The sequence below is a fragment of the Narcine bancroftii genome, chromosome 2 (genome assembly GCF_036971445.1).
Source record: "Narcine bancroftii isolate sNarBan1 chromosome 2, sNarBan1.hap1, whole genome shotgun sequence".
NCBI classification, from domain to species: Eukaryota; Metazoa; Chordata; class Chondrichthyes; order Torpediniformes; family Narcinidae; genus Narcine; species Narcine bancroftii.
Window position 1 is genome coordinate 27,058,538 of NC_091470.1, and position 24,735 is coordinate 27,083,272.

A 24,735-nucleotide genomic window follows, 5' to 3' on the forward strand; every position below is an offset into this window, starting at 1 on the left:
TATTATTTTTAGATAATGTCTTGTTGAAACTAAGTTGATAGCAGCCAATTGGCCTGTATCTCAGGAAAGGCTATAAGTTCGAGAGTGTGAAATGATAAAGGAAATCTACTGGACAATGAAAGGTAAAGGTAAAGGATCCATCACTGTGTCACATAATGCTACATTTATAATGCAACATATATGAAATTCTTTAACTCTTGTCTACTGTAAGGCAGACAGAGCGTCGCCGCTTTGTCCAACTCCCCTCACAGAAACCTACAGGAACCTGGTGTTCCTAGGCAGTCTCCCCTGCCAGTATTGGTCAGCCTGTACAATCCCAGGCATATTCAGGCTATTAGCTGTTGTAACACTCTTGCATTACTTGATGCTTGCATGCTACATGTTAACTGGTTTCTGCTCATGCTACATTAAAGCTCCCTAATTCTCAATTAGGTTCTCTATCCTTCCCTACCTCATCCCCATAACCATCCATTTTTCTTACATCCAGTTTCTTACATCTTAGAATAATAGAATAATCTGGACTGAACATCTCAGTATATGCATTTTGTCACGTGAATTGGTTAAATCATTTGGCCCATTTTAACTCACATTCACCTGACTCCAGACTTTAACACACTTCTCTAAATATCGCCCGCAAAGCTCTTCCACTTATTGCTTCTCTTTGCGTCATCAGCCTTAGCGATCATAGCATTTGAAAAAGTTTTTTTAATCAAACCCCGTTTCTTCCCATGTTGTAAAACACAACGTGATTTAAGTAAAAACACAAGGCTGGAGAAACTCAGCAGGTCCGACAGTTTATATCATATAGCAAAGATAATGGTACACAACCAACATTTCAGGACTCACCTTTCATACCTTAATGAAAGGCTCAAACCCAAAATGTTGGTTATGTATCTTTATCTTGGTTAAATGAAGTACACCATTTGACCTGCTGGGTTTCTCCAGCCTTGTGGTTTTACTTTCTTTACCACATTTGTGAATTTGTTGAAAAGAACTCCTGCAAAATATGATTGACATATATTTATTAAGCACTTTCTCTTATCTTGGTGCCTTCTCTCCAATTTCTAATTTACTTTGTATGAGGTTTCTCTTTTGAACTTAGCTGCAGATTTATAGAGCAGCGAGCAAGCACAAAACTTGAAAGACTGTACAACAGGCTTTATTCAGATAAAATTCTGAGCACCAGTTCATGCTTCGGTGGCTCCCGGGTAACTGGCTCAGGAGGGGCGGGCTCAGGTCTATTTGGGTCGGCTGATTGACAGACGGCCAGGTGGAGTCAGCCCCCTAGGGGAATCTATTCAGGTCGGCTGATTTGGCAGCCAGCCAGGTGGAGTCAGCTCTCAGGTGGTCTTCCTGCAGGCACAGAGATCACCCCCTGCAGTAGGCTGGTGGTTGTATCACCTCAAGAGCTTTAGAATTTTTTGTGTCTTATATGTTTTCTGGGGCAAGACGGAGATTCTGAAGAAGCAGAAATTCAGATATATTCAGTATATATAAAGAATGTCCTGCAGATTCCGGCCATTCTCAGGAAGCATGCAATTAAATCACCATGTGAAGGATGTGATTGAAGTTAGAGAAGGTATAGAAAAGATGCACTAGGTTGTTATCTGGATTGGAGGGCTTTAGCTATCAGGACAGATTGGATAGTCTGAGACAGTTTTCCTTGGAGTGAAGGAGGCATATAAAGATTATGAGAGCCATAGATATGGTGAATAGACAGTCCCTTTCTCATAGTAGGGGTGTCAAAAACTTGAGGGCTTAAGGTGAAAGGCAGGAGATTTGAAAGAGGTCTAAGGAGTAAGTATTTCACACAAAAAGAGGTTGGCACCTGGAATGAGCTGGCAAAGGAGTTAGTCAAACCAGGAACAGTAACAACAGCTGAAATATCTAGACAGGTATATAGAATGAGCAGTGCATAGAGGGACATGAAATCGCTGCAGGAAATGGGATTGGCATGGATCGGGATAATGATCAACATAGATGTGATGGGGCAAAAGGCATGTTTCCACACTGTGCATCTTGAAGAGAGATAATAAAAACATAAAAGGTAAATGTGGCAACAAATAACTCATTTGGAAGGAATGTCACTTTGTATAGCCCCTCAGCATTTATCCCACTATGCGTGTGTCTTTGGGGTGAATTCAGGAAGTTGAAATTGCCTCTACGAAGAAAATAAAGCCCTGAAGCTTAATACTCTGGAGTGATGCAGGATAAAAGGTGACTTCGTAGAGAATGTTATTGAAGTAAGATATGAGGGGCATATTTAGGGTGGACATCCAGCTGCTTTCTTTTTCCCTAGCAACAATAGCAAACTCCAGAGGGCGTCTGTTTAAGGCGAATGGAGGTACGTTTTGGGGAGACATCAGGAGTAACATTTTTTCCACAGATTGGTGGGTGTCTGGAATGCATTGGCAGGGGTTGGTGTGGTGGCTGATACAATAGAGATATTCCAAAGCCTCTTAGATTAGCAACTGGATGTAAGAAAAATGGATAGTTATGGGGATGAGGTAGGGAAGGATAGAGTAGGTTGGCATAGGCCAGCACCAGATGGCAGGCTGAAGGGCCTGTACAGTGTGGTATCTTTCTACATCCCATGTTTTATGTTCCATGTATGTAAATTTCAACATTGCTGGATCACTTTCCAGCAATGAACATGGCTTTCAGGGATCACAGAAGTTTCCAATTAATTGAAGGCCATAATACAGATTCTATGGCCAAGCTGATACCGCACACCCTTCTCTTTAAAGTCTGGCAAGCAGCTGGCACCTCGGGGAGAAAGTTTTTGGTGTGCCTGGCAATGGAGTATCTGTTATCACAGCTTCTGACCACTGTTGCCATCAGCACAGTTAGCGTAAGGTGGCACGGTTAATGTGGCAGTTAGCAGAGCGCTGTGACAGCGCCAGTGACCGTGGTTTGAATCCTGCGCTGGTCTGCAAGGAGTTTGCATGCCCTTCCTGTGTCTGTGTCTTCAAAATGTACTGGAGTTGTAATGCAATTAGGTAAAATTGGACAGTATGGGCTCATAGGCTGAAAGGGTGTGCTGTTGTCTAAACTTAAATTTAAAATGTAATTCCCTCCAATTGAAGAACTGGACAAATGGACAGCTCGAGAAGATCTGGTTGGCCTATGTTACATTGGAAGTGATCTCCCACACCAAACTAAGTCAAGTCACATACTGATTGTACTGACACTGACAGCTCACCCATGAAAACAATTTAATGTTGTCTGTGAAGTGCTTTGAGGCATTTCTGAAAGATATGATAAGGCATTACATAAATGCAAGTCTTTCAAGTTTTTCTTTCTGGCACACATCAGAAGTGCTGCACACACTGTATATCAGTATGTTACAATTACAAAGTGCAATAAATCACCATTAAGTAATTATCGCTTTTAACATTGTCAACAACCCATTCCCAATCTGTAAAATTACAGTTAATCAGAAATACAAAATAGAACATGAATAATAGGGATTAGAAATTAATTTATAATGCTGTCTGAAATATATGTGAATTGTAACACACACACACACACACACACACACACACACACACATGCACACCTGAATGTACACACATCCACCCACCCACACACACAGGCACACAGGCACACCCAAATGTACACACACACAATCACACAAACACACACACATGCACTCACACATGCACACCCACACACACACACACACACACACACACACACACACACACACATGCACACCTGAATGTACACACATCCACCCACCCACACACACAGGCACACATGCACATCCAAATGTACACACACACAATCACACATACACACACACAAACACACACACATGCACTCACACATGCACACCCGCATCTACACACACCCACACACACACACACACACACACACACACACATCCACCCACCCACACACACAGGCATGCACACACAGCCAAATGTATACACACACACACAAACAAACGCGCACGCACACGCAAAGACTCAAGCATGCACACCTGCATCTACACACACACACCCACACCCACATACCCACACACACACACACACACACACACACCCACATACACACACACACACACACACACACACACACACACACACATGGAAATGGGCCCTTCGGCTCAAATCATCCATGTTAGCCAAGTTGTCCTCAAGCTCCCATTTGCCTGTGTTTAAACCTTTCCTATCCAGGTTCCTATTTAAATATGTTTTTTTTTAAATGCTGTAATTGTACCTGTCACTCTCACTAACTCTGACCCTCATCCTATATACCAACTACTTTCTGTGTGAAAAGGTTGCTCCTTCAGTCTTATCAAAATCTTTTCCTTCCCACCTTAAATCTACTCCCTCTAGTTTTAGACTCTCTTACCCAAGGTCAAAGACTGTCTCCATTCACTATATCTGTGCCCCTTTTGATTTTGAAAGACATCCTTCGTCAATCCTACTCTCTTTTGTAACTCAAGCCCTTCATTCCCAGTCATAGTCTAGTGAATCTTTTTGGCACTCTTTCCAATTTACTGACAACCGTCCAGTAGCTTGGAGGCAAGACCTACATTCAATACACTCAAAGTGTAGTCTCACCCACATCTTGAACTGTTGTAAGATGATGTCCCTACTCTTTTACTCAATGCCCTGATTGATAAAGGCTCACATGTCAAACAATTCAAGATTCAATTTATTGTTGTGGAATAAAGAAAGTGCAATAGTACACAAACTTTGTTTTCATCATGCATTATGCAGTTTTGCCTTCAGCAGAAATTGCTTCTTACAAACAGAGAAAAAGAAGCAAAAGAAAGTTCCCTCAGAGTCACCATGGATTCACCTCCCACAGCCTCTGCAGCCACAGATTTGTCAGCAGGCCTAAGCTCCAGATCTGAACTTCAGTGCAATCAGGAACCCTTCAGCGTCCTCGACATACTCTCGCGTCTGGTGCCCCTTCAGCCGGTCTTGAGTCAGTCTTCAGCACTCCGCAGCCTGGTGTGATCCCTTGACCGCAGTTGCCAGCAGCCCACATCCTGCATGGGTCCCTCACCTCGAGTCACCGACAGTCTGGGTTTTCTTCAGCTTCAGAGCCTTTACTGGCTCATCCCTGTGGTCACTGTTCCGTGGGTCACCACCTCTGCTTCTCATTCTCAAACGCGGGGTGGTCTCCTCGTTTCCTGGTGCCCTGCGAGGCGGTACCTTAAGAAAGCAGCCTCTATTCCCAAGAAACCCCACCACCCAGGCCATGCCCTCTTCATTCTGCTACCATCAGGAAAAAGGTACAGGAGCCTGAAGTCGAGAACCCAGTGGCTTCTTCCCTTGTGCCATCATATTTTTGAATGGACAATGAACACAGACACTACCTCACTTTCTCCTTTTTAACTTTTCACTTTAATTTAGAAATACAGTGCAGTAACAGGCCCTTTTGGCCATGAGCCCTTGCTGTCTAATTGGACCCAATTGACCTACACCCACGGTACGGATTTTAAATGGTGGGAGGAAACCGGAGCACCCAGAGGAATCTCATGCAGACATGGGGAGAAGGAACAAACTCCTTACAGACAGCGTAGGATTTTAACCCAGGTCCTGGTCGCTGGTGCTGTAACAGCCCACTCTTGCACTATTTATCGTGTTTATTTTTGATTTGTAATTTATAGCAATATTTGCTCTCCAGATGCTGCTGCAAAGCAATAAATTTTGTGACATTTTTGTCTTCATGACAGTAAATACTGATTCTGATTCTGGCTTTCTTGTGTGGGCAATTTAAGGGAATTTTGTACTTAGACTCCCAGATTTCTTTATTTGACAAGATTCTCCAGGGCTCTGCTATTTACTGTCCTTCCTTGGTTTAACATCCCAAAATGCAACTCCTCACACTCATCCAAGATAAATTCCATCTGGCACATTCTTTTTCGAACTTTCCCAGTTGTTGGAGACTGTCACCTACTTCAGTGTCCACTGCACCACCCATTTTGGTGTCATCTGCAAACATTGTCATCCAAATCGTTAAAATAATAAGAAACAAAAATTACACTCCAGAAGGTTGCAACATGCCTGGTGTCATATTGGCTATTTCCCAATCTTCTGGTACCCCTCCAGGATTTAGCAAACGTTGAAAATGTTCAATCAATGGGTTCACTATATTTGCAGAAGCTTCCTTAAAAACTCCAGGGTGCAAGCCACCGGTGATTTATCCACCTCTAGACCGTGAGTTTCTCTGCTGCTCTATCGCTTGTAATTGGGGATTTTACCAATTCCTTTCTGTTATTCAAAATTAGCCCATCTGTTATCTTAGGGGTATTTGCAATCTTCTCCCCAGTGTAGACGGATACATTGATTTAATGCATCTGACATTTGGTCCTTTCCTATTATTACTTTGCCAGTCGTTTTTTTTTAAGGGGGGGGAGTCTCACTCACACACACACGCACACGCACACACACACACACACACACCCACACACACACACACACACACACACACACACACACACACACACACACACACACACACACACACACACACACACACACACACACACACACACACACACACACACACACACACACCTAAGCTGTTTTCTACCTATTTATATGAGGGGAGGCATGTTAACATAGTGATTTGCGCAAAGCTATTACAGTGCCAGTGATTTGGACTGGGATTTGAATCCTGTACTGTAAGGTGTTTGTACATTCTCCCTGTGTCTGCATTGGTTTTCCTCAGGGGCTCCGGTTTCCTCCTACCTTTGAAAAATGTACCAGAGGCTGTAGGTCAATTGGGTGTAACTGGGCGATAAGAACTCATGGGCCAAAAGGACACTGCACATCTAAAGTTTTAAATTTTAAAAAATAATTAATCTAGAACATTGAAACAGAGAATATACAACCCTATAGAAAAGTACAGGCCCTTCAGTCCTCGACGTTGTGCTGACCCATATATTCCTTAAACAAAAGTACTAAACCCTCCCTACCCTGTAACCCTCTATGTTATTTCCATCCATGTCCCTGTCTAGAAGTTTCTTAAATGCCCCCAATGTTTCAGCCTCCACCATCATCCCTGGCAAGGCATTCCAAGCATCCACAACTCTTTACGTCAAAAACTTACCCCTGGTGTCTGCACTAAACTTCCCTCCCTTCACTTTGTACTCATGTCCTCTAGTGTTTGCCACTCCTGCCCTGGGAAACAGGTGCTGGCTGTCCACCCTGTCTGTGCCCCTCATAATCCTGTGGACTTTGTGGTTTCTGACAGTGCTCTACACCTCTATTAAGTCTCCTCATCCTTCTACTCTCCAAAGAAAAAAAAAACATCCCAGCTCTGCTAACCTTGCCATATAACAGTTGGTCTTACCAGAGATTTGTAGAGTTGCAATGTGACCTCTCTTCTCTTGAACTCAATTCCCCTATTAATGAAGCCCAGCATCCCATAGGCCTTCTTAACTACCCTATCAACCTGTGTGGTGTCATTGAGGGATGTATGGGTTTGAACCCCAAGGTCCCTCTGTTCATCCACACTCTTAAGTAACCGACCATTAACCTGTATTCAGCCTTTTGGTTTGTCCTTCCAAAATGCATCACCTCACACTTATCCAGATTGAATATTAACAGAAAATGTTATGGTTCATATCACACCCATTTTGCTCTAAATCAATGTTTCCCTTCTTATGAGCTTTTTAGGACTTTCACTGCCGAGTCTTAAAGCTTCCCAATTCTCTGGTCATACTTTCTCATGGAACCCCTCTTTCTCTTTGGGATAAATTCCTGCTGGGTGTTATGGACTAGATATTTGAACATTGCCATTGATCTGTTTCTTAGCTTATTTTTTTCTTGTCCACCTCAGACATTTCCAGCTTCGTACCCTTACTAAAGTTGAAGACATTGGTTTGGTGCTGTGATTTACCCTCAAACTATCAAATGGAGGGTCTTAATCTCCTTTCAGCTCTTTGGATTCCTCTATCCCAAGACCTCGGCTTGATAGTTTGAGCATAAAGATTAAAGAAAGATTTTGGAATGATCAGAAGCAAGAGGCCATAATTGCTGGTGGGGCAAAGTTAGTGATTCAAGAATAGTTCGCAATTAACTGCTGTTTCGGAGGGTTAGAGTTGCAATTGCGATCAGGATTTGAATTTGTAGTCAGGCTGGAGTCTGGTTAAAGAAGTTCCCATGAGCAATCTACAGCAAGAGGTAAGCAGGAAACCTAAAAGGGACATATTATGTAGATGGTTTTGAGCACTGGTCTCCACCACCATGGTCTCAGACAGGTCCCTTTAAATGTTCCCTCAACTAATTCATGTATATCTCACTTGAGCAGCCTAAACAACTCAGGATCCTCACAATTCCAAACAAAAAGGGTAACAGTTCTGTCAAAATGCCCGGTGCACAGTGTTTGACACAACAGACATCACCAACACAGAAGATTCCAACTGAACTGTGCATTAAGTGTTCATCTGTGCACGAGAAATGTTGCATGACAGAAACTAATTTCCAGGCCTCTTTCCTCTTTATTCAGCCCTTTAGGTTTGGAAATCAAACTCGTGAGCCTCAACCAGGCACACTTCAATAATTCATATGCAATTGGCTGTCCACTTAAAATGTGAAATTTTGTCCTCATAGAAGTAACTCAGTATGATATCAAAGAGGCATGGATGCTGGAATCTGGTGTATATAATAAGAAGCTGAGGGGAGAAAAATGATCAGTCAAGAGCCCCTTTCACATCCCATTAAATTGGCCATTAAGTGTCCTGGGATAGGAATGGAGGTTTGACTTTTCACACTTGACCACTCCTAGCTGGGGCACTGAATGCTTTCACACTTGCAAGGAGCCATCCCCGGGGTTCGGACTGTTCTTCCTTCTACTGGTGAAGTCATGACGCATCATGTGATGGTGGACTTGCCCTAAATCCTGATCAATGTATGATAATTTTGAACAAAATTAATTATGCCTAATTATAACATAATTAAGCTTTATGTACAGCACAGTATGAGCCCTTCAGCTCCTGTTGTTGTTGTGCCAACCTATATAAACCTTTATAAGGGACCATGGGAAAGTGTTAGCAATAAATAACAATAGCGAACAATTTTTAAACAGGGTGGGAAAATTTGTAGCGCTCTAGCACACATCTTATATAGCGTGAGAAAGTTGGTACCATTATCTCGTACAATTTAGAAATCCTGTGGGAAAGTGATGGCAGATCTTTCCTCCCAGAATGCCATGTGTCAGAGAAAGAGCTGTATGCCTGCCTGCATGCACAAAGCATTCATGGAAGGTTTTCTATATTGCATGGCATTCTTGGAATTAAAGTCCACCATTGTTTTTTCCCACGGTCTTTATAAATTTTGCACTATAGTGCTACCAACTTTCCCATGCTGTTTAAAAATAGTCCATATTACTAGCTATTTCCTCTCTCTCTCTCTCTCTCTCTCTCTCTCTCTCTCTCTCTCTCTCTCTCTCTCTCTCTACACACACAACCAGACAGGTTGAGCTCATTGAGCAGACTAGTATCTGCAGGGTGATGGGCTGCACTTATACTCCCAGCCCGGAACTGGCTGAGAACCGCACTGGAGGGCGCTGATGTCACCCGGATGTCACGTGTCCCCCAGCGCGGGATTCTGAGCCCCGTGCTAGGAGGAAGGGAACACCCCGAATGGCACCATTTTGGCCAGCTGCCCCGCCGCGTGGCTTACAAGGGGGGCCGTTTTGCCTCCCTAGTGGTGAGCCGCCACTTAGCCCCCCACAGAACCCATACCAATGCCCTTTTTCGCCGGGTGGCTCACTTCTTGGGATGGGCTACGACCACGGGCTCAGTGGGATAGCGGTGCACTGGCTTCAGCCTGTCCACGGTAAACAGCTCCCACCTGCCACCAATGTCTAGCGTGAACGTAGAGCCGGAACACTGTACAACCCTATACAGCCCATCGTACGGTAGCTGCAGAGGTGCCGCGGTCGGGCCACGCTGAACGAAAATGTATTCCGTGGAAAGCAGTTTGCCGGGACCGTGAGACGGGTGGGTGCCATGCCTGGGCGGTGGTGGGGGTTCAAATGAGTCCAAGCATGACCTGAAGTGAGGAAGTAGTTCGTGCGGCAACCGCTGGGGATTGTGAGGTGCGTTGACGAACTCACCAGATAGTGCCAGCGGTGCACCATAGACCAGCTCAGCTGATGACGCCTGCTGATCTTCCTTGGGAGTGGAGCCGTTGCCCAGGAGCACCCAAGGCAGTTCGACCGCCCAGTCGGGAATGGGGAGGCGGGCCATGAGTGCCGACTTAAGGTGGCAGTGCAGACATTCGACCAGTCCATTGACCTGCGGGTGGTAGGCCATGGTGCGGTGTAGCTGGATCCCCAACCTGCTGGTGAGCTGTGCCCAGAGCACAGATGTGAACTAGGCACCCAGATCGCTGGAGACTCCGAACCGGGCAACCCAACCATGCAACGGTGCTCGGGAGCAGGAGTCAGTGGAGGCATCTGGCCTCAGGATCGCCTCAGGCCAGTGAGTGGTGCGGTCCACCATCGTAAACAGGTAACGGCTGCCACGGGAAATGGGTAAGGGCCCGATGATGTCCACATGAATGTGGCTGAATCATTCCCAGACGTGCTCAAACTCCAGTACAGGCACCCTAGTGTGCCTTTGCACCTTGAACGTCTGGCAAATGGTTCATGTTCTGGCCCAGCCCGCAATCTGCTTCCGCAGCCCATGCCATACGAACTGTTCTGCCACCATCCGCACCGTGGACCTGATGGATAGATGTGAAAGGTCGTGGATGTGATGGAAGACGTGCCTGCGCCACTGCTGGGGAACCACTGGTTGTGGGGTGCCTATGGAGATATCGCACAGGATGATGCCTTCACCGCTCAAAGTCGGGAGATCTCAGAACCGCAGGCCCGTGATGGCGGTCTTGAAGGCCCTCGTCTCCTCATCAGACTTCTGATCCTGCGCGAGCTGGTCAAAGTTGAGGCCGGGCGTTAGCGCGCAGATGGCCGATCGTGAGAGTGCATCAGCGACAACATTGTCCTTCCCCGCCTTCTGCCGAATGTCAGTGGTAAATTCTGACATGATGGAGAGGTGATGCTGCTGGCGGGCCGACCAGGGATCCTTTGTCATCGTGAGTGCCTGGGTGAGGGGTTTGTGGTTGGTGAAGATGGTAAAGGTCCTCCCCTCCAAAAAATAGTCAAAATGTCGCACCGCCAGGTACATGCCCAGTAACATGTGGTCGAAGGCACTTGCGTTCCGGTGGGCGGAGCAGGTGGCTGAAGAATGCGAGCGGCTTCCAATGTCCATTCACCTGCTGCTCCAGGATGGCATTGATGGCTGTGGTAGAGGCATCGACAGAGAGTGACATGTGCAGGTCGGTGTGCGGGTGGGCGAGCATGGTGGACTTCTCAAGGGCGTCCTTGGTGGCCTTGAATGTGCTGCAGGCTTCTGGGTTCCAAGCGAGCATTTTGTGCTTGGCTGTGATGAGGGCGAATAGCGGCTGCATGATGTGCTCAGCTCCCGGGATGAAGTGGTTGTAAAAGTTGACCATAACCCGCGAACTCCTGCAGCCCCTTGAGGCTGTCCGGGCGTGGGAAATCCCTGATGGTGGTGACCTTAGCAGCAGCGGGCATGGCTCCTTCAGCCATGATGGTGTGGCCCAGGAACTGCATAGACTCTTTCCCAAACAGGCACTTGGCTGGGTTGATGGTAAGGCCGAAATCGCCCAGTCGGGAGAAAAGGGCGCGTAGGTGGGCCTTGTGTTGCGCCTGGTCCTTGCTGGCGACGAGGATGTCGTCCAAATAAATAAAGACAAAATCCAAGTCCTTGCCCATAGGGCTGGAAGGTCTGAGCAGCGTTCTTGAGCCCGAATGGCATGCGCAGGAATTCGAACAAGCCAAAGGGGTTGATGATGGCCGTCTTGGGTATGTCCTGAGGGTGCACCGGGATCTGATGATATCTGCGCACCAGGTAAACCTTGGAGAAAACCCTCGTACTGTGCAGGTTGGCCATAAAGTCTAGGGTGTGAGAGATGGGATAACAGTCAGAATCTGTTGCCTCATCGAGCTGTTGATAGTTATCACAAAAATGCCAGCCGCCGGAGGCTTTCGTGACCAGGTGGAGCGGTGAGGCCCACGGGCTGTCAGAGCCGACATGCCTTGGCGTGAACTGGTGGGCCCTGAGTGGAGATGTGGTGGAACATCCCATGGCGCAGCGAGGCAGCAGAGAACTGTGGCTTGAGGAGTGTCGGGAAATCATCCAGGATTCACTGGAACTCATCTCTAGGTGTGCTGATCGTGGCCATCTGCAGTTGCTCCAAGCAGGAGGCATCGAGGCGAACAGCCTGGAAGGTATGGGCATCCACCAGGCACCTACCTCGAATGTCCACCAGAAGCCCGTGTGCGAGGAGGAAGTCTGCACCCAGGATGGCGGTTGGGAGGGACAAGACAATGAATCTGCACGTCAAATTTCATTAGCTAATCTGGAAGTGGACTGTCTTGTCTCCATACTTTTGGATTTCTGTTGCGTTGGCCACATGGAGGGGAGGTCCATAAGGTCGGTTCCTGGACTTGACGGCCATGGCCGGGATGACGCTGATCTGGACTCCAGTGTCAACGAGGTACCACCGGCCGCTGATTGAGCTCCGCAGGTAGAGGAGGCTGTGTCCTTGGCTAGCCGCCGCAGCTATCAACAGCGGCCAGCCTGATCATTTTCCTGGAACGAGCTGGGCTGACGACACTTCCAAGCCTTATCTCCCCAGCATTGGTGGTAGAAACAGAGGCTTGGAGCGGATGCTGTGGCCTTGATTATGCTCTTGGGGGCCCTTGCAGAGGCTGGATGCTCTACCACAGCACTAGGGGTGGGCTTGGCATGGTCGTGCCCGTGCCTCGTGACCTGCTGGACCGTTGAGCCCTCCAGGAATCATGCGAGCCATAGCTCTTGGGCCTTCTGGGTGACCTTCCTCAGGTCGGTGAAGCTCTCTTTGACCAGCAGCGGCCGGATGTGCCCAGGCATAGTCGAGGAAAATCCACTCGAAGAGTGGGCAGTTGGTGTGCTCACCCATGAGCGTGAGCATCTCGTCCATCAGCTCCATCGGGGACCTGTCCCCCAGGGCGTCGAGGTTCAGCATCCGAGTGGCACGCTGGTGCCTGGATAATCTGAGGGATCCGGAAAGCACTCGGTTGATAGTCTCGTATTTGTCTTCGGCAGGTGGGTGCTGAACGAGGTGCAGCACGCATCTGGCGGTGGCCTGGTCCAAGGCATCAACCACATGGTAGAATTTGGTCATGTTGGACGAAATCTGGCAGAGTTGAAACTGAGCCTCCGCGTGGCCGAACCAGGTCTCAGGCTCCTGAACGCAGAATTCAGGCAGTTTCACGGCTATAGCGCTGATCCCATGCTCGCTCATGATGGGTTCAAAGACGTTTGAACCACTCGGGGTCACCAATTGTAGCGGTGGCGACACTGTTCCTGCAATAACACACGCAACCAGACGGGTTGAGCTCAGTGAGCAGACTAGTTTATTGCAGGCTGCTGGGCTGTACTTATACTCCCAGCCCGGACATGGCTGAGAACTGTGCTGGAGGGCACTGATGCCACCCGGGTGTCACGTGGTCCCCCAGCGCCGTCTTCTGAGCCCTGTTCTGGGAGGAAGGGAACACCCCCAACGGCGCCATTTTGGCCGGCTGCCCCGCCGCGTGGCTTACAAGCGGGGCCTGTTCGCGTGAGTGCAGGAACTTGAAAGAAGAAAAGATGAAAATGAAGCTATTGTGCCGGCTTACCACTAGGCAGGCGGCCAAAAAGGCGCCATTGGTGGTGTTCCCTTCCTCCCGGCATCTACAGACTGTCAATCCCCAGCGTGAGATAACGTCATCTGATTTTATCAGCTTTGTGCTGATTTTGCTTTCGCACTAGACAACCAATTGGTGGTTAATTCTTGGGATCATTTGTAAGGGTGAAAGGGGCTAATTATTCAGTTCAAGACCAGGACTCAATAAAGTGTCCCAACCTGAAGCCATGTATGACTATTTGACTCCATGGATGGTGACTGATCCAATGAGGCCCCTCCAGATTCTCTTTGTTATATCAAAGCGGACTCAAACATGGAATGCTAAGCGCTACCTTGGATTGAAAATTAGCAATACATTCAAATGGTTCACATTGCTTTGCCTAATATTTAATCATACACATTGTAAAATGAGTTGGGTAAAGTGTGTGACTTTCATTTTTATCTACAAAAATTATGTTTTTAACATTTCCTCGAACAATAATAGATCTATTTTTTTTTGACATTTATTTTCCACACCTTTTTTACTTTGTTTAATTTAAATTTTAAATCTAGCCATTTATCATGGCAGCAGACCATTTTGGCCCACGGGTCCCTACTGCCCAATTAACCCACAACCCCCGGTAGGTTTCAGAACGGTGGGTGGAAAACCCACGCAGTCCTGGGGAGAACGTTCAAACTCCTTACAGACAGCGTGGGATTGTGTTCACATTTTGCACTCCCCTTGGATTGCTTACACAGAAATGAAAATGGCTACTATGTATTAGTTTGAAATAATGAAAAGGTGAAATCAGCTCCTAAAAAGAAATCTGCAATAATAATCATAAATAATTAAGATCAACCAATTAAAAGTAAATTTATTTAAAAGCCATTTTAATCTCCATACAGATTTTTGCCTGTTTATTTTCATGGCACTAAATGTAATTAAATTTGCATTGAGGAATTAAACAGAAATAGAGATCCATATACCAAAGTTCATGCCCTATTAATTATAGATAAAAATAATGTTCCAAATTTAATTTGCAATTTAATATCTGTCCTATGATGTGATTTTACATTTGTGAATTTCATCCCAATGGGAAGTAGACATGTTTCAATCTTTCTTTACTTCATTCATTGATCTTTTCATAGGGAGCAGGTGAGATGACAATATAGAAAATTGTTGGCTTGCTCTCTTTCAAGAAGCTTCAAACCTTGCACTCATGTCTTCAACCATCAAAATTCTGGAAACTGACACAACTCCTCCTGACGTCCAGTATCAGCTGGAAAATATTCAATTATCAAAGTATTCTGTCAAACTTTTGAAAAATCTAATTTCTTTATTTTCAATATTTTTATTAATATTGAAATTTCACATCCAGAAATACGGACTGCATATGGATAGATGTTAAAATTCAAAATGATACATTGCACTGAAATTACCTCATTTCATCCAAGACACTCCACCTTTCAAAAAGGAAAGTCTAAACCCACCACCAAGAAAGAAGCTGTTTGGTCAAAAGTAAAAAGAAAAGAAAGGCAGAATTCTTATAAAAGTGATAAATTATCTCATTAGTCAACATTTCTACCTTCATGAGAAATCAAAGATGATAAAAAGTAATTCAAAAATGTGTTTTAAAATTCACATTCAAATCGGAAATTAAGCATTTAATATCTAAGTTTAAACATGACATCATGTTCACGTGGCCATTCTGAATGATTAAGCAGGGTAATGACCCTCCATCTGAGGCACACCACCCACCTAACCATAAGAGAAATAAAAGCTAATTCATGCAGCTCAGATGTCGTTAAAGTTATGTCACTCTCTCCAACAATACCCAATAAAACAGTTAAGGGATTTGATTTAAAATTAACTTTTAAAAGTCCAGAGAAATTTTAAAGTACTTCGATCCAATATTTCTCAAGACTCTCAGAACATACGATGTTCTCAGAACAATGAAACATCTCCATTGTTGCATTTATCACAACAAGCAGATACATCCGCATAAAAGTGAGATAGTTTGACTCTGAACATGTGAGTCCTATGGAACTACTTCAGAAAAAACTCATTTCTGACTCTGAAATAGTTGCCAACTTGTTCCTTATTCTCTTTCAAATCTAACTTATTGAAGGAAAATGAAAGGAAATAAAAGCAAATAATCAATGTCTCAACAAAATATTTAAAAGCCATTGTCACATTAAAAGAAATCCATTATAAACGATGTTGTGGACTTGGTGACAGCGGTTGGTTAGCCGCACAAAATGAATAAGCCGGTTTGCCTTAGTTGTAAATATTACGTGATTCTGCTCTACATATGGCGTTAAAGCTCCAGTGAAGGTAAGGGATAAAGATGCAGATAATTACGTAGATTTGAAGCATTTTCATTGTAATGAAGTAGGAAAAGAAACAGGAAATTTGGATACAAGATGCCCGAACGAAGCAAGGAAAATAAACAGGTGTTGATTTTAAATGAGAAGTAGTTATTGGATGAGACACCAGAGAAATTCCACTGGACTTCCTCAAATAGTTTTTAATGGTCACATTGGATTAATTCTGTTACTGAAGATTGTAATGTGCAATTTTAAAGCACACTGCCTTAACTGCAGGAATAACAGGCTTTAGGATTCAACAGCTCCAATTTTGAGAGTGGGTTTATCATCAACCTGCTGACATGGCAAGTGTGCAACAACCAAGTCAAAATTGGACTTCATATGATTTGAACTGGACCTGGAATGCCTTATTGTATAATTTGCATCCTTGACTTACTCTACCACACTCACTCTCATGGGCTCTTGCACTTCAAGGACTTTCAAAAGACTCTTTGATTGACACATGGATGTAAGAAAAGTTAAAAGCTATGGGTGTGAGGTAGGGAAAAATTAGTTTGTTCTGGAGTAGGTTTACGTAGGTTGGCACAATAGGGTCTGGATTGTGCGGTGATGTTCCATGTCTTGGCAGCATCAAGTCCGCAGGTGGAGGTGGTCCAGCTGCATGCCTTTGGAAAGACCCCAACATCCCTGGAGGACTTGAGAAGTGTGGAGGGATCCTATTGTCCTCTCTTCATCTTTCTGCGTCCTATCAAACACTGTGAGGCATTTCAAACATGTTCAAATACCTTTAACATTTAGAGGCAGTGGAAATTTATTCTCATTGGTTAATTTAAAAGAAAATTATGCTTTTGATAGGATAGTTCATGATGAATGACTTTAATAATATTAGCCAGAGAATTTCGTGAGTAGAAAATGAAATATCTGAAGGAAGAACGTGAAATGAAAATGCAAACATTAGAACATAAGAAATAGGAACAGGAGTCGGCCATCCGGCCCATCGCGCCTGCTCCGCCATTCAATAAGATCATGGATTCAACTCCACTTTTCCCCATATCCCTTAATTTTTTTTTATGTAAGAATGGTGTGAAGTTGGAAAGAGAGAGCTGTGATCCAAAAAAGATACAGTAATGAGACAATTGTGATTACCATATGATAGGTTAAAAAATAAATGTTTTGTCACTTGGATATTCATGAGTGTAAGTACTTTAATCACCGCAAACTACATTTTAAACAAGCTTTGGTTTAGTCACTCATTTAATTTTGCTTAACCCTATTTTAATCTTGTGCAGAACAAACATTATCAAAGCAAAAATAAGCCTCATGAATACATTCCACGTTTAAATGCACTTCATCTAGTTGAAGCGCTGCAATGTGAAAGCAACTCTGTGTGCAAGTCCTCGTTGGTCATTGCCTGCCTCAGCTATGGGCACATCTGCTTGATCCTGATCTTCCATTGAAGGATTAGGTCAGCAATGCTGCTTCAGGTAGAGTTTGTGCAGCAAAACTGTAGCAGTGACCGCCTGGCAGCATCTTATTGGCTTGAAACAAAGTGAACTGCATAAACACTGGAATCGATTCTTTTCCATACACTAAACATATGCTCTAGACCAGATATGAGCTCTGTTGTATCTTTGCTGCTCAGCTGTTGTGGGATTTATGTATGGAGTGAATAAAAATGTTCTCTGACCATATCCCACTGTCACCGAGTAGTGAACCTCTCTGAAACTGAGCACGCAATAGGGAGATGAGAAGAATGCTTGAATTGTGAGTTGCACCTTTCCATCGGGCAACGATGTTTGAAAAATCGAAATTAGGAGCGCCTACACCCTGAATATGGATGGAAAACCAGCTCTTACGGTTCCTGTATTGCTCAGAATCAGTAGTTGATGGACATTTGGTAGGAACATGACATCCATCTATACAGCCAATTACTTCTGGGAAGGGCCCATATTCAGAGAATTGCACTTTACAGTTGGCTTGGCCAGCATCATCAGGAAACTCCTCCGTTCACAAATGGCCTTGCCGAACTATTCTACACATAGTGACCTCACCGTGACCACACTAATTACCAGTTTCACCAAGAAAGATTCCAGATGCCAAAAACCTCAATGTGATCAGAACTCGGAGAAAACTGGGTGAAGGCCTTGAGACAGAGAGGAAAGTCTGGGCTCAAGGAAAGATGTGCATTTTCTTTGTACATATGAAAGCGGCCTCTAAAAGTTATTTCCTCAAAGTAATTTAAGAGATCACTCCTATCCACAAGTACTTGATTGTACATGATGGTCTTCATTTAGCTACTCCATGCTCTCTCACAAACAGAACTAGGTAGAAATTAAACCTGCCTCTTTGAAGGATTAATTCAAGCTTCAATTTAGTCCTGAGTAGCTCTAGGCCTTCCTCTTGCAATCAGCTTCGTTTAATCTGGAACAGGGTAAATCCACGATTATTTTAAGCTAAGTCTGTGCAAGTCACTTCAAGTTAAGACAGCTCAGACAGACGTTTTAGTCCAGGACCAGGTTTAAGCCCTGTCTGCAAAACTGGGCCAGAGGTGCTGAATGCAAATGAATAGATTAAAAATTCAGTTTTCTTCCAGGACATTCCCTATAACTATATTAAATATAATCTGTAGATATACATGTTTTTTTGTCAATTATTGTCAGGGCACCCTTTTTGTGGGGCTCTAGTTCAGCTGCACCATGGAAAAAAAACTCTGTTCCTTAGTGCCCTACATACATACTTATTTTGCTTAATAGTTAATTGAAGCCTGACGAGGTGTTGCTTGAAATATTTCCGTAGATCCCATTCTTTTCATAGATAATATCTGTTCTTCAGAATTGAAAAATGCTCAATTTTCTTTTTCATTTGTAACGTTTTGATTGGGGTTCAGCAAATTTAGATACTAAAAAAAAACTATAAAGGGAAACATTAACTTTTGTTTGAAATGGAATGCAACAAATTGAAACCGATAATAACAACGCTCCTACATCCAATATTGCTTTTAAAATTTCTGCCATCTCTGTGGCTTCCAATCTTGTGCATCAGACAAGCAGGATTGGCTTTCTGTCCAAGTGCATGTCTGAAAGTTGTGCCTGATTTCTTTAAGTTAAAAAAAAAACAATGAAACTGTATGAGCTCTGTACGAGAATGTTGACAGGATTTCAAGGTTTGAGTTACAGGGAAAGGTTGTGCAGTCTAGGGCTTTTTTCTCTGGAGCGTAGAAGATTGAGGGGGGACTTGATCGAGGTGTTTAAGATTTTAAAAGGGACAGATATTAAACGTGGATAGGCTTTTTCAATTAAGAGTGGGGGAGATTCAAACTAGAGGGCATGGTTTAAGATTGAAGGGGGAAAATTATAAGGGGAACATGAGGGGAAATTTCTTTACGCAGAGGGTGGTGGGGATGTGGAATGAGCTTCCGGCAGACGTGGTTGAGGCGGGATCATTGGTTACATTTAAGGAAAGACTGGATCGTTACATGGAGAGGAGAGGACCGGAGGGGTATGGACCGGGTGCTGGTCAGTGGGACTAGGAGGGTGGGGATTTGTTACGGCATGGACTAGTAGGGCCGAACTGGCCTGTTCTGTGCTGTAAGTGGTTATATGGTTATATTTACATGGAGAGGAGAGGACTGGAGGGGTATGGACCGGGTGCTGGTCAGTGGGACTAGGAGGGAGGGGATTTGCTCCGGCATGGACTAGTAGGGCCGAACTGGCCTGGTCTATGCTGTAAGTGGTTATATGGTTATATGGTTAGATGTAAATGTTGTATATTCGATGCGTACTGCAGACCAGAAACACTATTGGGGAACAGAAAATTCTAAATAGGCCGCAGGGCCAGGGGTGGGTTGGTGGGGGGTGGGGGGGCGGTGGGGAGATAGTTATCTGTTCTATTGGTGAAAACCGAAAACATTGCCTGCCGTATATCCTTGCCGACGGACTCTTCGTTTTCCAAGATATTTGTTTTAGCACTGCATTTTCAGATGTGCTCTGCTCCATTATAACAAGTAGCATTACAGAGAAGTGTGTGTGTGTGTGTGTGTGTGTGTGTGTGTTCGTGATTTGGTGACAGGAGAGGATTATGGCATTTATTATAGATAGAAAGTGTACTCTAAAAGTAGTCGCCTTTAACTGAAGGCTCTATTTTACCAATGACCAGAGTGACTTCAATTATTTCAACTTTGCCCTTGCTTTGACCCCCTCCATATTCTCCATATCACTTGCTGACTCAAGCTTTTAAATGCAATTCTATCTTCCCTGATGTCAAACTGACCACCCTGGACTACTGTAGCCTGCAGCAGATTATAGGAAACACGAGGAACCACACTATCCATTTCATTCAAGTTCAATAACAGTCACAAGCTATATCTGTAATGTGTCCTAAGTGCCAAGTTTTAAAAATTCATCTTCTCAGTCACTAATTAAACATTAATCTATCTCCCTGTCAATAAGCCTAACCGAAATCAATAAAAAGAGAGATCATTACTGACACTTAGAGCTGTTCCCAAGCTTGGCAGGAAATATATATGTGGCAGTGGGTCAACTCAGTTGAAGGCGAGTGGACTGGGTTTGCTGAATGGTGCAGTCTGCAGAATTTGAGCTTCCCAATGATTATCAATTAGCCAAGAGAAATATAATGAATGCTGGAGAAATGGACAAATGCACTGTGTGGCCTGTCACAGTTGGCAAGCGTGTGGTTCGGCACAGAAGCTTCAGCCAGCCCCAGTGCATCTTACAGTGCGGCATCTGCACTTTGTAATGCCGAAGTCTGGAATGTGTGGAAGGGCCGTTGTTGGTCCATCGGACTTTTGGGCTCCGTGCTGAGACTGCAGGCATTCCATAGCATCCTAAGCTGAGGATGCACTTCAGACCTGGTTCCTCAGTTGTGCTCCAGCAAAAACAGGCATGTTGTGGTGATATGTTTCCTCCATTCTACATAGTTATTTTGTCTACTGCATATATGGAGGTGGACCACGCACTGATGACTCATACCCTATGACTCCTCTCCCGTGGTCCTGGACCATAAAGGTCGAACCACCTGTCCTTTCCTTCCATTCCTATACCTGGATCCAGGCCAGAAAGGTTCTTCTGTATATTAAAGTGTATCGTTCCTTCAGCCTAGTCTTTCTGGTAACTGGTAGTGCACTATCAATGTTAAAGACCTGTTTATTTTAATGGGATTTGCTTAGCTGGGATGATTTCTCTCAGGACATGGATACCATTGCTCGCAGGGTAATTAACCACTGATTTTTTTTTAATGGCTCTTGTGAGTACACACAAATAATCGATGAGCACATAGGAAGAAATGAGTGACAGTGTTGGATTAGTGTAATTGAGTTGATGATCAACAGGTTGATAAAGGTAGTTAAAAAGGATTATGCTGGCCTTCATTAGTCAGGGGATTGAGTTTAACGGTCGTGAGATAATGTCCTTTAAAACTCTGATTCGGCCAAACTTGGAATTTTGTGTTCAGTGTTGGTTCCCTCGTGACAGGAAGGATGTAGGTGCTTTGGAGAGGTTGCAGAGGAGATTATCAAATCATTGTTTGGATTAGAGAATGTGTCTTATGAGGCAAGGTTAACAGAGCTGAGCCTTTTCTCTTTAGAGCAGAGGAGGATGACAGATGACTTTTAATAGAGGTCTAAAAGATTATGAGAGGCATAGATAGGGTGGAGAGCCAGCACCTTTTTCTTGGAGCGTAAGTAGGAACCACCAGAGGACATCAGGAAATGGTGAGGGGGCAAAGAGTTTAGGGAAACTTACATTTTGTTTTTTTTCAAATGTCATGGGTAATGTAGATGGGAGATGGACCTATTAGGGCATGGATGGACCTTTAGAAGGAAATAATTATATTGCTCAGGAATAGTCAACAGGATTCTGGTTGGGAAAGTTGGTGAGTTATGGGACTAGCAAAAGACTGTAAATAAGAAACTTTTCTGAAGAAAAGAAAACTGATCAAAGTGAAAAAATAAATCAAAGGCATTCCCTAAACAACATCAAAGAAATTATTTTCATCAGAAATGGATGAAAATAAAGTATTAGATGATGTTAAAAAATACTGCTGGTGATCATTCCTGCGAAATTGAATCAGAGACAAAACTAAACCAAAAGACTGAGAAGAAATTTGAAAGTTTTTGTAGCTCAGAGATTACAGCAGACAAAGGTAATGAAGAATCCTCACAACATGCTGCAAAACTGGCGAACGCAGAATATTTGCTCCTGATGAACTACAGGAACATGTAATTGACAATTTGGTAAAATTGCATTCAGAGAACAAAATGTCGAAAAAAGCTTTGGAAATATTAGATAATTATGAAAGCAGTGAATGGAAAGATGATGACTTTGTACTCAAAACAAAACTAGATTTCAAAAGGATGCGGATGAATCCGATTATTCTTTAGTTTTGAAAGTGACTGAGGGAAAGGTCTGGAAAGAAGTGGACAAGAATAAAGATTTAATTGTCAATAAAATTCGCAAGGTCAGAAATGAAAAGAAAAAATAACTGCTGAAGAAAACAAATGCAGTTATTGAGGAAGGAGATTCAGCATTATCAACATGTAAAAGATTGGAGGAAGAGATTTATTTTCTGAAAGCGAACAAGTCATTGGTTAATAACGCAAAGCAGTTGACTGCAGAAAACAAACAAGAACGTAACTTGAAGGATCATTTACTAACAGTGCAGAAAGAAAGAAAAATTACATTTCACCCATGTGACAAACAAGATGAAGAAATAATGTTGTTTGAATTTTATTTGTAACCAAATGCGGAAACGAAAGACAAAAGATTAAAAAATCTGTTGGAGGGAAGGTTAAAGAGACTCTTTTATTGAAATCAAATAAATTTGCTCTTAAGAGTTCAAATCCTTCCTATGAGAAGTAGAATGTTAAAGAAAGGAAGAAGCCAAAAGACTGACTGAAGAGGTACCTCACGTTAAACTCAAACGGAAAACTGTGTCAATTTTGTCTGAGGAAGATTTGAGGTTTACCGATCGACGTTTTAACTCAAAGATTCTGGAGACAAAGAAACTTTTATAAGTACAAACTGACTTTATTTTGTTGTTTACATACTATACAGGTTACAGACTTTATTGATCGAGTGTGGAAGTAAAGATTACTCTTTTTCAAGGCTATTTGGTGTTTTGAAGAAAGAAGATCTCTATATAGTTTATATGTCATATATATATGTATAATATATTATGTTATTTGTGTTAGTGTGTAATTATTTAAGACACTGCATTTAATTATAATAATTAGGAGCTGGTATTGTAGGGGCCAAAAGGGCAAAAAAGGTGTAAAGAATTGAATTGACTTGTTAGGTCTGTGTCCCATTGGTCCCTGTATGGACTTCGGAAGTGTCCTGGGTTAATTTTACTTTCTGAGGCCATGCATGCACAGTTCCAGGAGCATGAGCAGTATGTTCGGGTGAATCGTGCCAGTAGGAGCATGTGTGGTGGGGCAGCACGTGAATCTGGAGTTTTAGGTAGAAGGTTATAAAACATGGTGGCGACATAGAGAAGTGTGAGTGAGATTGGCATAACTTTAGTTGACTGTGTTCATAAATGTTACTGGCAGTTTATACAGATGTTATTTCTGGATATTTAATTTCACGTAAAAGAAGATAATTTCAAGTTTACGTGCTGGGATAAAGGATTTAAATACATCTGGAATTGTATTGAAACTAATTGAAAATGCATCACTAATAAGTGTCTCACTTGGCCTTCAAGTGACTTTTTATCGGATCAAAATCGCTGAATCTACATCGGAGAGACTGGGAGATCTCTTTGTTGAGCACCTTGGCATAAAAGGCAACAAACCAGCAACCGAAGTTCCTGAAGAAGCACATATAGGAGTGTCCTAAGTGAATGAATGTTCAGTTATAAGGATATTGGCTGGAGGATTATACCATCAATATTTGCCCTTCTGTATGCTATGATCACAAGAGAACCTAACCTATGTGACACCCCCACAGCAATTAACCAGGAGCTCTGAGTATATTCATTCCACCCACAAGTGGGTGTTAATTATCCCAGTAAATGCATAAAAGTGCTGGAGAGAGCGCAAAGGTTCCCGCAGCATCCATAGGAGGCAAAATTTGGGCCTGAGCCCTTCATCAAGGTAACTAGTGCAGTGGGGTATTTATGTGCCAGTTCCACTGAAAATTGCTTATATCCAGCTTCCTTGATTTTTGTTTTCTGAATAGGATGATGTATACCCAGAGATGCAACTGAATTTTTTTTTCCTTGAGCTAAATCTATTTTCTACTTGTAAGCATGTCAAATGCCATTCACCAACGAGAGCAGCATTCCAACAATAAAAGAAATATGGGAATAAAACTGATGATTGTTAAAATTGTTATTGTATCTAAAGTTATCCTGGTCAATAGATTTTAGAAACAGTATAATATATTCTACCCTTATTATATTGTCTGCTTTTGTTACTGACCGGATATCAGGCTTTTTAATGTCTTTTCCAATTGGGTGAGTGATAATAGTTTCCTGACTCAATGCATCAAAGCAGGTAAAAGTTTGCATATAATCCTCAGAAGTGAGTGGCCCATTAGTATTTCATATTAGCTCAGTTAAATGCCATTTGAAGCAGAGAAAATTCTTCCAAGATTTGGCAGGGTCAAAACTTTCCTCGACTGTTGTGTTTCGAATCAGGAACCAAAGTCTCAAAATAAGGGCTCAGACAGAGACAAGAAGGATTTTT